The 12,473-nt window shown below is 49.3% G+C and overlaps 1 protein-coding gene across 4 annotated transcripts in view; it reads right to left on the bottom strand.

Moving 5' to 3' along the window:
• Positions 1-7,651, bottom strand: part of Lpp (LIM domain containing preferred translocation partner in lipoma) — a 658,136-nt gene extending 650,485 nt beyond the window's left edge. For 3 of the 4 annotated variants that reach the window (XM_023700942.1, XM_023700943.1, XM_023700940.1), the window contains exon 1: positions 6,658-7,651. The gene's annotated coding sequence lies outside the window, so the exon portion shown is untranslated. Of the gene's footprint in view, positions 1-6,460 lie in introns of all 4 variants that reach the window. The other variant, XM_023700939.1, reaches the window with a different exon arrangement.
• Between the last annotated feature and the right edge of the window lie 4,822 nt (positions 7,652-12,473).

Genomic DNA, 12,473 nt, shown 5'->3' with positions numbered 1-12,473 from the left:
ACCCCCGCCCTGGGTCTCCATACAGCCTGAGGTTCTGGGAACTAAGAACAGCTCCCTTCCCTTCACGCTGCTATCTTGTGGGTGCTGTGAACTCTGTCATGCCCCAGCTGCCCACAGCAAATATTTCCAGACTGCCTACCAAGTGCCTGGCACTCTTGCAAGCAGTGAGAATGGGATGGTGAAGGGGGAAAATGAATCCTCAAACAGCTTATTTTCAAGGAGAAAAGAGGCTAGGTCCCAAGCTGGAAAGCCATGCCTGTGGTCCGAAGCAGGAAGATAACAAGCATGAGGCCAGCCTGTGCTAAGACACCATCTCACAGAGAAATAAATGAATAAATAAATGAGTCAATAAATATTTTAAAAGATAGAGTGCATGGGAAATAGCAAAGCAAATATGTAAGGTGGAGTAATAATTCTGGCCGTCAATAAACACTGACCTTCTGCTTAACAAATAGCTAAATATCGCCAGGGAACCAAAGGAGAAGGGGGTTCAGGGAAAAATAAAGGCTTCACTTATTTTTCCAAGCGCTATTGCTGGGGTCTGTCTCCTCTAACCACAGAATAAGTAGCTCATTCATGCCATCATGTGTGAGTCATCCAAATGCAAATGACCCTCCCAGGCAGGTAGGTGACTGATAGGAAAGTAGCTGATCCCTGAGTTCAGAGTCAGAAAGCTTTCTCAGAAGAAGGTGCAGAGAGCCCTTTCTGGTCCTCCTCTCAGTCTAGAAGTTTATATTTGTATAATCCCATGGATACATTATTGGAATCCCATCAAGTTGATTCTAATCTACCACACCCAGTGTAATCCAAGGCTAGCATAAAGACAGTAAGGCAGGGGCCCGGGAGATGGCTCAGTAGAATAAGAACTTCCCTGGCAAGCACAAGGGCCTGAGTTCAATCCCCTGTTCTGGAAAAAAAAAAAAAAGACACTAAGGCATATTTGTAGTTATGGGGACCACAGGAGCCCTAAATCCAGCCATGATGGTGGCTATCCTGAACAAAGACCTCAACCCAGGGCTGAAACCAGGCTTTATTCATTTATGAAGAAAGGAGTGGCTTGAGGATGACTGACTGTGAGAGTGGCGGGAAGTAGGTGAGTGCTGGGAGCTGGGCGAGGGAGGAGGCCTGCATTCGCGCTCTGCAATATGCAGAAAGAGTAATCTGTATTACACAACTGAGATAGTAGCCAATGTTGTGGGCTTGGTACTTTAGCTCTGATGCGATGTGTAATCTTTCAAGACCCAGGGAGTCACAGCCTCTATCTCAAGGCTTGAGACTCAATCCTAGTCTACAGTGTGAAGCCCTGGCTCTTCATCCTATCTGGACTGGCTCACACTAGGGAGCAGTAGGTGGGGGTTCCAGGGAAACACGCCTGCCTGCCTGCCTGCTGTCTTCAACTATTACCACTAGCTCCTCGGCTGGACCAATACGCATTGCTTAAAGCCAGCTGAAGAGATAGGGAAAAGTCCTAGCCAGCTCTGTACCGATCAGTGCATAGAAACAGGGTCAGGCTCAGCCAAAGAAGAAACAATTGCCCCTCCATAAGAAGGGAGCAGAATAACCCAGAAAAAGGCAGCGCCCAATAGCAGGGATCTGAGTCAACTCCAGAGCACACCTCCTGCTGCTGAAGGAGCTGTTAAGTCAAGGTAAGGACCGAGATGGTGATTTCCAGCCCCTTACTGTACTGTCCCCACAGGGGACTAGAGAAGGAGGTACTGCAAAGAGGGGCAGGTGACCTGCAGTGGTGAGGTCCTCTCCAAGTTGGTTTAGAGAGAGAAGACACCCAAACCTGAACCGGAATTGGGTGGGGTAGCAACCAAAAGGAGGAGGAGCTGGGGCAGCCCGTGTGGTGAACTAAGAAGCCTGCAGCTAAATCACCAAGCGTTGTTTTTGTTTTTGTTGTTTTTTGCTTTTTATTTTTGTGGTACCAGGGATTGAACTCAGGACACTGTGCTTGCCAGGCAAGCATTTATTCTACCGAGTTTTTTTTCTTTTTTTTTTCTTTTTTTTTTTTTGGCAGAACCAGGGATTGAACACAGACCCTTGCACTTGAAACTGAGGATTGAACTCCGACCAAGTGTGGTCCCACCAAGTCCTAATAAATGTGAGCTGAATTAAATCCAGAGAACAATGCTGAACAACAATACTGCCTTAGAGTCTTTTGCTCATATGTTGAACACAGTAAAGAAGTTGTACAATGAATGAGAGCTCAAATTCATCCGTGTCACTCAGTTTGCAACTTTATTTCACCAAACTCATTATTTCCATCAGCACAATGAGATTAATAGCCATCAGATTAGTAATATTCTATCACTGTGCCTTAATAAGTAAAGCTAGGGAACTCCATTTTTTTTTTAATAGAGGTTTTTTTTAGCTCACAGTTCTGTTGGTTCAAGAGCTTCACATGGCTCTGGTGAAGGACCCCAAATGGTGGGGTCAGACATGGGAAGGAGAGAGATCCCACAGCCCGACTGGAAGCCAAAGCATGACTCAGGTCAGGCTGCCAGAACAACTCACTCTCAGAATTGGCTCAGGATTCCTCGCAGCTACCTTAACTCCTCCCTGGGACAGGCCTTGAAGACCTAAAGGCCGCCTGCTGCAATGTCCTTTCCATCTCACCTCCCATGGGCACACCGGGGATCACGCTCTCAACACGCTCTTTGGTACTTTTTGTTGGCCAAAGCGCACCAAGCGGCCTCAGCAGTCAGGAAGCCTACTTTCAGGAGTCAATACAGCAATTATATAAGCATTTGGTAACCGCTCAAAGATGTTTAAAATTCTATTAGTAAAAAAAAAATGAGAAGAAAAATAAACATTTTCTAGCCTCCACTTTATGGTTTACTGGCTTCTTAGCCTTAATGCCATTAACCCTTAGCCAACAACCTACCATCTTGTCTCAGGGTCCTAATCAGGAATGCACCAGCTGCTTCCTCCACACCTAGAGACTCCCCACACCCCACTCCCTCCTCCCAACCCCTCCCCGCTCCTGTGGACTCTCATAGGCATCCTCAAGCCCCCAGATTCCCACCCAGATCCTTCCTCCTGCACACCATAAGGAGCGGAACTTCATTCCCAGCTTCCTCACCTTCAGCAAGTTTCTTCTAGCAGTTCCTCATAGCAAAGCGTGGCATTCCAAAGCCATATTCCAGGAAAAGTCTCCACCCAGCAACACATGTACTCAGCTCTGAGGGCCCAACGACTGCCCAGGGTCAAAGTCTTAGGTTCACTTCTCTGGTTACTAAGTGTTACTATGACTCCTACATTATCACCAAATACTTAATCCCCACAGGGATGGTTCCAGAGCCTCGGCCCAGCCTGACTCTTGAGAATCACACATCTCTGAAGAACCAGTTGAAAGTCCCTAGACAGTCCATGAGGAAAATGTAAACCTTACTTAGCAAAGAAAAAGAGGAAAGGCCCCCTTCTGCTCCACTTCCCCAGCGTTCTTCAAGCTGCCCATTCGCAACACAACCTGGCTGAGCACACAATGTTCAGCTGTTATCCCAGCTCCCCAGTTTCTCAGGAAGCTGAGGCCGAGAGACTGCAAGTTCAAGCACAACCTGTACAGAGTAGTAAGATTCAGGCTAAAAGCAAGAAAAAATAAAGAGCTGGGGGAGGATCTTAGTGCATGGGGGCACCAGCCTGGAAAATACATGACCTTCTTCCCAGTATGTGTGTATACTACTGGTTGGCTAGCAGGTCTTTCTCTCGCCTCTTCTTGCACTTGGGCAACCCCTACCCAGTCCTAGAGTTCCAGTGCCTAAGGCACAGGGTCTTCAATGGCTTCCCTGAGGCTGTTCACCCCAGTGCAGAGGCAGACACATACCCTGCAGCAGCACTGCATACACTGACCCCTCCAAAAGCGTGCACCAGGGAGCACTCCCCTCTTTATCTCTGTACTCCCAGGGCCCACGCAGCCAGCTCAAGAATGTGTGTGCTTAGCGCACTGCTCCTGTTTGTCAAACAGTGACATCCCCAACCTCTGGTTTCACCAGTCAGTTTCTATCTTTTTATCTGTTCAACGCAGTGTACTCCTGGCATAAGAGGACTTCCCAGTTCTCACAAGCTGCACTGTCCTGGGCCAAGACCCCTCACAATTCCCACACCTTCGGCCATCAATGGAAAGCAAATCCAACCTGAATCCTCCCCTTTCCCAACTCACCCACTCCAGTTACACAGTGGGTAAAGCCGCGCACTACCATGAAGAGGCAAAGCTGGGTTTGGAATGTCGAGTACATCCTTAGTGAGCCTTGTAACCCCATGCAAGAGACAGCAGCACCACCAGGTTTAGGTCTCAGAGGATATCTGAGATTCAGATGGCATAGCTGATGGAAAAGTGGTTTATAAAGTACCATAGTGCATCCAAAAGGGCGTGATTAACAGATTTTATCCAATTTAAACCACTGACTATAAGATGTGTCATTACCAATTTAGAATGAAAAATAACTGTTCAAGGATGACACATCTGTTATTATAAGACAACCGGATTTCAGTGATATTAAAACATGAAAAAAAAAAAAAGTGTTTCAAGGCAGATTTAATACAATCGATTCCTCTCAACACAAACATGAACCTGCTATTAGAATCTCCCTATTTGCCAGTGATGTATAACACTGAGTGACACGTGTCACGTAAATACAAACCATCCAGGGATGATATTCTTAGGCCAAACCATCACCTCTTGCTGGAACTGGGCAGAACTGGGCAACAGGAAGCTTCCCAATGCCAAACCTCTTCTCCACAGCAGGTCCCAGCCTGCTCAAAGCCCATAAGGAGCATTTTAAATTATAACCAAACTCCCTAGCCTGGCATTTTTAAAGACCCTTATAATCAAGTCTCGTCTCCCACCTGGATGGCCTAGGAATGTCTACCCACCTCTGAGCAGTGACATCCAAGAATGTGTGCCAGCCAGTCTCCAGAGCCAACCCTCGAGGCTCGAGGTGTTCACAGGGAGCCTGGTCCTAGGGGCGCTCAGCTAATCCCACCTCTAAAGGTTTTGGTGGTAAGAGTTGGGGCTATCTTACAAAGATCAACTGCAGGAGACACCACCTCTTTAACTGCCCTTGACACGGGCAAAAAGAGAATCCTCATCACTGGATGGTCTGCACCACCAGATCAGCCCACCATTGTCTGCTGTAGGCTTTGGGGCTGGCACCAGCTTACGAGCACCTCTTTGGTTTCCTGGTCCGTAAGCATGAGGGCAGGTAAGGGTGAGCCAGTGAGCGCTTTCTAAACATGTCTCTATCCGCCTTCCCTCCTTTCCTTCAAAGGCTTCCTGAAAATGCACATTGGCAGGGAAGAGGTAAACCTTTAAGTCACTAACACCTTTGTGGGAAGACTCTTATTGGAAAGGAAAGAATTTTGGCAAAACAGGAGGTGGCCCAAAGAGAAAGAAGAATGAAAAAGGAGACTAGTTTGCTGTAAGAAAAGCCACTCAAAGAGGACCCTGAGACTTTACTACTATGTTGGGGGGGGGGGCTGAAGAAAAGGAAGCTAGAGAGATTTCTCAGCTTAGGACTCTGGGGTCCCACAGACATGTCCTGCCCAAGTACCTAGGCACAAATCCACTGATTAGCTCACCGCATGTTATAACACCCTGACCCCAAACCCCAGGCCCAACACAGCGCCGTTTAACTTTCATCTTCACTCCCCACCCATCTTTTAGCTGGGTGGGCAGTGAAGGTGACTCTCCACAGCACTGGCTGGCTTCAGGAAACGCCCATCCTTCCAAAGCCCTGACCAAGCACAGCCCTGTGCAAGAGTCATTTCTGGTCCCTCTCCGGGGACCAAAATTTCAAATTCTTTCCCCAGAACCGCCTGTGTAAAACTTTATCAGTGCATTCCTCCCCCACCCTAGCACTAGTACTTCCTACCTCGCTCCTCTGAGCGCTGTCTCAGGGAAGGGTCTGGGCCCTATCATATGGATCACAATGCCTGTCACATGGTGGGGACCTGACAAATGCTAGGTCAGGGAACTAGGAGTCCTAGCCCATCTAGTGTCACTGAGGCCGGGCCTCCCTTGAATGATTTCGGGAAGACCGTCCTTCTCTCTGAGCCTCAGTTGCCCTGGCAGTAGAATGGGAGGACATGAATGACTGTCTCTAGGCCCTATCCACCGGGTGACAACTGAGATTCCGCGAAAGCTCCTAGAGGCTAGGCGTGGCCCCGCCCCCTGGACACCCAGAAAACCCGGGTCGGGGGCGCAGGGAAACTCTCCAACCCGCCCCGGCCCCAGCGGTGAATGCTTCCCCCGGGAACCCCGGCCCCTCCCCCACGGCGTGCACCCCGTGATTGGGCTGCGGCCGGTACTTCCGCCCCGCGGGCCCGGCGCCCAGGCAGGGCGCTCGGCACCCCGCGCTCCTGCCGCCCCAGAGACGCTCGCGCCCGCCCGGGTAGGACCCGGGTTCCCGAGGCGCCCGCGGGCGGAGGTGGGGGGAGGAAGGAGGATTTGCAACAATACCTCGGTGTGGAGGCGGACGGACGGGGCAGCGGCGGCTGCGGCGGCGGCGGGAGGCGGAGGCAGGGCGGAGGAGGTGCCCGGGCACTCCCCCTCGCATTGTCCCCGACCCGACAGGCCCGGCCCGCGGAGCACCCCGCCCGCCCCCTGCGCCCCAGGCCGGGCCCCGGCCCCGGCCCCGCGGAGCAGCCAGCCCTTACCTTGCAGTGCCTGTGTCTGCCCGCTCGCTAAAGCTACTTATCCCGGGAAAGCTCTTGTGGGGCCCGGGAGCGAACCCACAGACAAAAAGTGAAACTTCGGTAGGGCTGGAGCGGCCGCTGGTTGGTGCCTTCCCCTCCTTCCTCCCCACCCCCTCCCCGGTCTCCCGTGCGGTGCCCTGAGCGCTGGAGGCTGACGTCAGGGGCCTGAATTCCTGACTTTGCTTGCACGCATTTGTCCATGTAAGGTATGGGAAGGCGTGTGCCCGCGGGGCGCCGCGGCTCCGGGGCGGGGGCGGGGAGGGGGCGCCGGGGGCAGCTGCTGGGCCGCGCTGGGGACGGGCGCGCCGGGCCGGCCAGCGAGCGGGGAAGGGGGGCGAAAGGGGAGGTGTAGGGCTCTGCCAACCCTGGAGGAAGAGGAAGGGGACGGGGAGGAAAGCGGCCGATTCGAGGGGCTGCGGGAGAACCGAGGAAGGCGCCAAATTAGAAGGCTGGGCGGGGCGGAAGCGGGCCGGCTCGGAACCCCTGCTCCGCGCCAGCCTCCTGCGAGCCCCGCCCCAGGTCTACTGCATGGCTCGGAACTTGCAGGAGGTTAGAACGGGCGCACGCCGCCGAGGTCTGCCCGTCCACCTCTCACACGTGGGGACACCGAGGTGCAGAGAGAGGAGTCTCGGACCCAGGCACATGCTCCATAGAGCCAGAGCAGGACAGGGTCCTGTGTCCCTGCCCCAGCCAGAAACCAGCTCGGGGGTCAGCTGACCACGCGGACCACCCAGATTCCATCCTTCCGTGGGCCCCACTGCCAGCTCCTGGAAGTGAGTGGTGAGAAGTGCTGAGAAGCCCTGACAGCTGTGCAGGGTCACTTTATGTGTCAGTGAACCTCTGGAGTTCAACGTCCATTCCCCAGGTGCCCAGAAAACTTGCTCTGTGTTTTTGTAATTAAAAAAAAAAGTCTGCGAACTGGGTGAACTGGTTTGAATAAAGACAAGTCCGTTCTTGGAAAGTTTGAGTCTCTGTTTCTCTTCAGACATTCGTGAATGTGAGCAGGAGTGAGAACCACCATGCATGCTGTGGAGGGGTGTCAGGGACTCCGTTTCCTGTGCTTCTATCCAGCAGAATAATCTTCCCCTCGCCACACCAAAAAAGTACCTTTTCATCCTTGTATTCCATCTTCCAGGAACTGGATTGGAGTCGTTGTAGAAGTCCTTTTACATTCAAAGCAAAAACTTGCAGCGCAACAAAATAACAGTGTTTTATTTACTTTTCTCTGGATGCTGAGACAAAATACTCAATGCCCAAATTAAGGAAGGAAAGGTTTACTTAGCTCATAGTTTGTGGAGGTTTCAGTCCATAATTAGCTGACTCCAAGGCGGGGGGCATGGCATGGGCAACAGCGCATAGCAGTGGAAAACGGCAAAATAAGAGCTGGAAGAGAAAAGACTCTCCCTTCCCTATATTGATTGCAGTCTCTCCATCCTAGGGTGGGTGTAGCACTCATGCCCGCACCCAGCATTGGTCCAAGAATCAATAACAAACCCTAGAAGCCAGCCATGGTGGCATGAGGCTTTGGGGGGCAATCCAGGCACAAACGGTAATACCGAGGGAGCGTGAGAGCTCCAACCCAGGTCAGCTCACCAAACAAGCCCACGCTCTTCCCTGACCACCAGCAGGACTCCCCCCCAGTCAGACCTGTTGAGGGTGGATTTGGGTTAAATTCTTTTGATCAAGAATTAAGAAAATAAACATAAAAACCCAAAGCAACTGTAGGGCAAAAATACAATAGTGGTAACTCTGTCTGAGACTGTATAGTAGGAAAAAAAAAAAAAAAAGTAACACAATTGTAACCTAGCATTAGATTTGGTTTAAAAAAAATTGCAAGACTTTTTTTCTTAACCAACTCCAATAGTTTTGTAAAGACAAAATAAAATGAATTTCTGTACTGGGAAAAAAAAGCACCTCCTATGTAGTTTTTAACCCAGACGTTTCTGGATTCGAATTACTTCTTTGTTCTCCACTTTCTCATCAACATACAGAAATAAGCATACAGCAACAGAGATACGAGCAGAGCATCCCCCCATGCCACTTAATATTGAAATCTATTTCTCTTCACAAGTAACATGGTTTAAACTGAGAAATATGCACTCTGAAAGGGATCTTGCCCAGAGATTTTGGAAAGATCAGATCATATCATGACTCAGTTTCATTCACTTTAAACATTTCAGCAGACCCACATCCTGAGCGCTAATATTTAACATGAAAATATCCCAGTATCATTCATGCTGAGAACAAATTCACTAGATACTTGTCAAATATAACGGCCTTGACCAGAATTTCTTTTTCTTTCTTTTTCAGTAACCCACTTATAAAGAATAATAGGGTTCTAATGAGGATTCATAAAATTTAATAAGGTATAATTGGAATCATTCATTTCCTCCTTCATACACGTTATAAGGGAGCTGTACCAGGCCCAGAAATGCCACTAACTGTGTCACAACTGTTGTCATGGCGTGCTGGAAACCATTATCGGGATTCTCTCAAGAGATTTGTGAGTTGCTCAGGTAGGCCTGGTGTTAGTGTGAGCACTGCAGAAGGTAAGTTTCAACTGGGGATGCACTCCTCGAAAGTGGAAGTGACAAATCATAAACTGCATGCTCAGTGAGCCACACAGTGCAGTTGGCAGTGGTAACCCAGACCAAACGCCTCGGCCTCTTGGGCTGTTCTGCATTCTTCCACACACTGGCTTTCCTCAGTGAACTGGTAGCGCTTGCCATGCACTGGGGTACTGAACTGCTAGGTAAAGTGTGTGAATTCACAGGCACAGTGCTGGAAGGGACACTGGTTTACTACTCTAGAGAACAAAGGAGCTCTAGGGGAGGTGGTTCTGTGAATGGTGGTGCATAGAAAACTGGGAGCAGCAATTTCATTGATCCAGTGACATCAGGAAGATTTGAAGGCCAGGCTACAAGCCCTCCTTCACTCAGTCCTCACGCATCTCTGGAGATAGGCATCATCTGTCTACTTATTTCCTGAGTCAGGAAACAAAAGCCAGGAGAACATTGAGTGACTTACTCAAAACTTAGTACTTGGGTAGCCTGAGATTTTGCCCTGAGCCCAGGCAGCCTGGCTCCTGGGTGTTCCTTGGTGTGAGTGACCATCTGATCTCAGTTTCAACACTTCATTATAGGAAATTCATGATCTCTAAACTGGCCCAGAGCAAATACATACAGAGGCTCCTCAATCCACAGTAAGGCGAAGAAAGTCTTAGAGATGGATGATAGAGACCAGTCTGACATGGCCTCTCCCCAGAGCATAACCCATTATACCAGAGTCAATATTGCTTGAAGGGCCCTTCATGACTTGGCAGCAACTTGACCCTTCACATTCACTTCTGCCAGGCCATCCAAGGTTCCCACCCTCCAGCCAGCTGAAACTGTGGTCATCCTCCAACTACAGCTTATTTATGTACTTACTATATTCAGTACTGGGTATTGAACCCAGGGCCTTAGCACGAGCTACAACCCCATCCATCCTTTTGTAATTTTTTGTTTGTTTGTTTAATTTTGAAACAGAATCTCGCTAAGTTGCTAAATTGTCCAATCTGAATTGGACTTTCTGCTTTGCCTCAGCCTCCCAGGGTGCTAGGATCACTGGAATGTTGCCACCGTGCTTTTACTTCCAAAAACTTCTCATCCGGGGCCCGGGGAGATAGCTCAGTAGAATAAGCGCTGCTTGGCAAGCGCAGGGTCCTGAGATCAATCTCTGGCACTGCAAAACGAGAGAGAGAGAGAGAGAGAGAGAGAGAGAGAGAGAGAGAGAGAGAGAATGCAGAAACTTCTCATTGGCTCTATGCTTATTTGCTTTTGCCAGGGTTCCTCCCTTGCAGGAGCCTCGTCTCTGTTCACCTGGCAGCTCGTATTCAACCTCTTCAGGCACCTCTTAACTCTCCTCCAACAGCTCTTCCTATGCCACCTCAGCGGACTCCTTGTTCTTACACAGTGATCTTGTCCATGTCCTGGGGTTCTGTAATTAATGGGCCAAACCTACTTCCTTATCCAGTTTGCCACACTCTACTCTCCTGCCTCACCTGGAGGGCTGCCTTAAGCGCTTCTGAGGGCAGGGCCCCCAGTGGTCCAGGGATCTTCCACTCAATACAGCCATCCCAAAGACCAAACCTTCAGCCCATGGGCAAGTAACAGTTCCCAAGGCCTTGCATGTGGATAGGATGGCTCAGACCTGACATCACCCTGAAGAGCAGGAGATATAAGAAAGGACAGTCTACCTATGTCACTGTGTTTTCTGCAGAGGTCCATTCACCCTGCAGAGTCTATTCTTTTTTCTACCCTTAATAAATGTAAAACTTTGCTGCCATTTGCACCACCTTGACCAATTATTGCTCAGGACAGAATGTAGAAGCCACCCCTAGAATGGGATTCTAGCACCCCAAAACTCAGTAACACAGGAAACCTTGGTAGTTCTTGCAAGGGAGTCTTTATAAAAGGAACAAGACTGGTCTGTTCTCTCTCACTATGTCTCCCTCCCTCTCCTTCCGTGTTCCCACCATGACATCTGTGGTCCTCGCCAGAGGCCAAACCAATGTCATTGCATGCGCTATCTTAAACTGTGAGCCTTCAAAACTATGAACTAAAGAAGCCTCGTTGCATCACAAGTGTCTCGGTTACTCTTTTTGCTGGGACAAATACCTGACACTCAAAATGAGGGCAGGATAGGTTTACTTAGCTCACAGTTACTAGAGGTTTCAGTCTATGTTTGTCTGGCTCCAAGGCAGAGTGACACAGGGTAAAGAGCATCCATTCATGGTGGCAGCAAAAAGCAGAGAGCAAAAGGGAGAGTAGCAGCAACAATGGCAACAGAGAGCAAGTCTGTCTCCCTTAAGGTGCACCCAGGCTGGGTGTAGTACTCACACCCATAATCCCAATAGCACTCACATCCATAATCCCAGTGCATCATGAGTTAGTCGCCAAGTCTAGAAGTCCTCCCCAAGACTGCATGAGGCTTTGGGGGAACAACAAGACACAAACCATAACAACAAGTAACCTGCCTGAGGTATTTATTATAGTACTGGAAAGCTAACTAATACAGTCCACCACTCTTTAGTAACAAGAACTAACACATAGGGCAGTTTTAATCTTTGATCTGTCCTCTTCTGTAATTGTGTATTGGTCGCTACCCAAGACCACAGTACCAGTGTGTGACATAAACCAGCCTCTGAAGGATGTGGACTCAAGCCGAGCCAGGTGGCAACAGCTTTTGAACAGAGGTGAAACTTAATTTGGTGAACCATCAGAGGAGGACTTTTTGTAAATGCAGCATTAAAGAATGGAAAAACTTTACAAAAATTTATTTACTCTCAGCTCTTCACACCTCAGGGGACAGTGTGTGGGGGAAAAGACTACATCGTAGACTTTCTAAATGATTCTTTTCTTCCTTTATTGGCACTAGGTCTTTCCTTGAGGAATAAATTTATTATAACCTCTTTTCTTTCTTCTTTCTTTCCCTTATTTCCTTCCTTCCTTTGTTCCCTTTTATCTTTCGTTTCACTCCTCCTTCTCCTTCTTTTTCTTAGTCAGGACCTCACTAATTTGCCCAAGCTGGCCTTGAACTCATGATCCTTCCTTCCCCTCAGCCTCCAGAGTAGGTTAGATAATAGAAATACACCACTCTTCTGGGCTGCAGCCTACTTGCTTCATGAATTCAGAAGAATCAAATCAATGTGAACAGATGATGGCTTCTATATCTCCCTTTTGGGGGGGGGGGCAGAACCAGGGATTGACTCAGGCCCTTGTGCTTGCCCGGGAAGC

The sequence above is a fragment of the Octodon degus genome, unplaced genomic scaffold, assembly GCF_000260255.1.
Source record: "Octodon degus isolate 3935 unplaced genomic scaffold, OctDeg1.0 scaffold00128, whole genome shotgun sequence".
In the NCBI taxonomy this organism is placed as follows: domain Eukaryota; kingdom Metazoa; phylum Chordata; class Mammalia; order Rodentia; family Octodontidae; genus Octodon; species Octodon degus.
The sequence above is the reverse complement of the archived record's forward strand: the minus strand, read 5'-3'. Positions and strand labels throughout refer to the sequence as shown.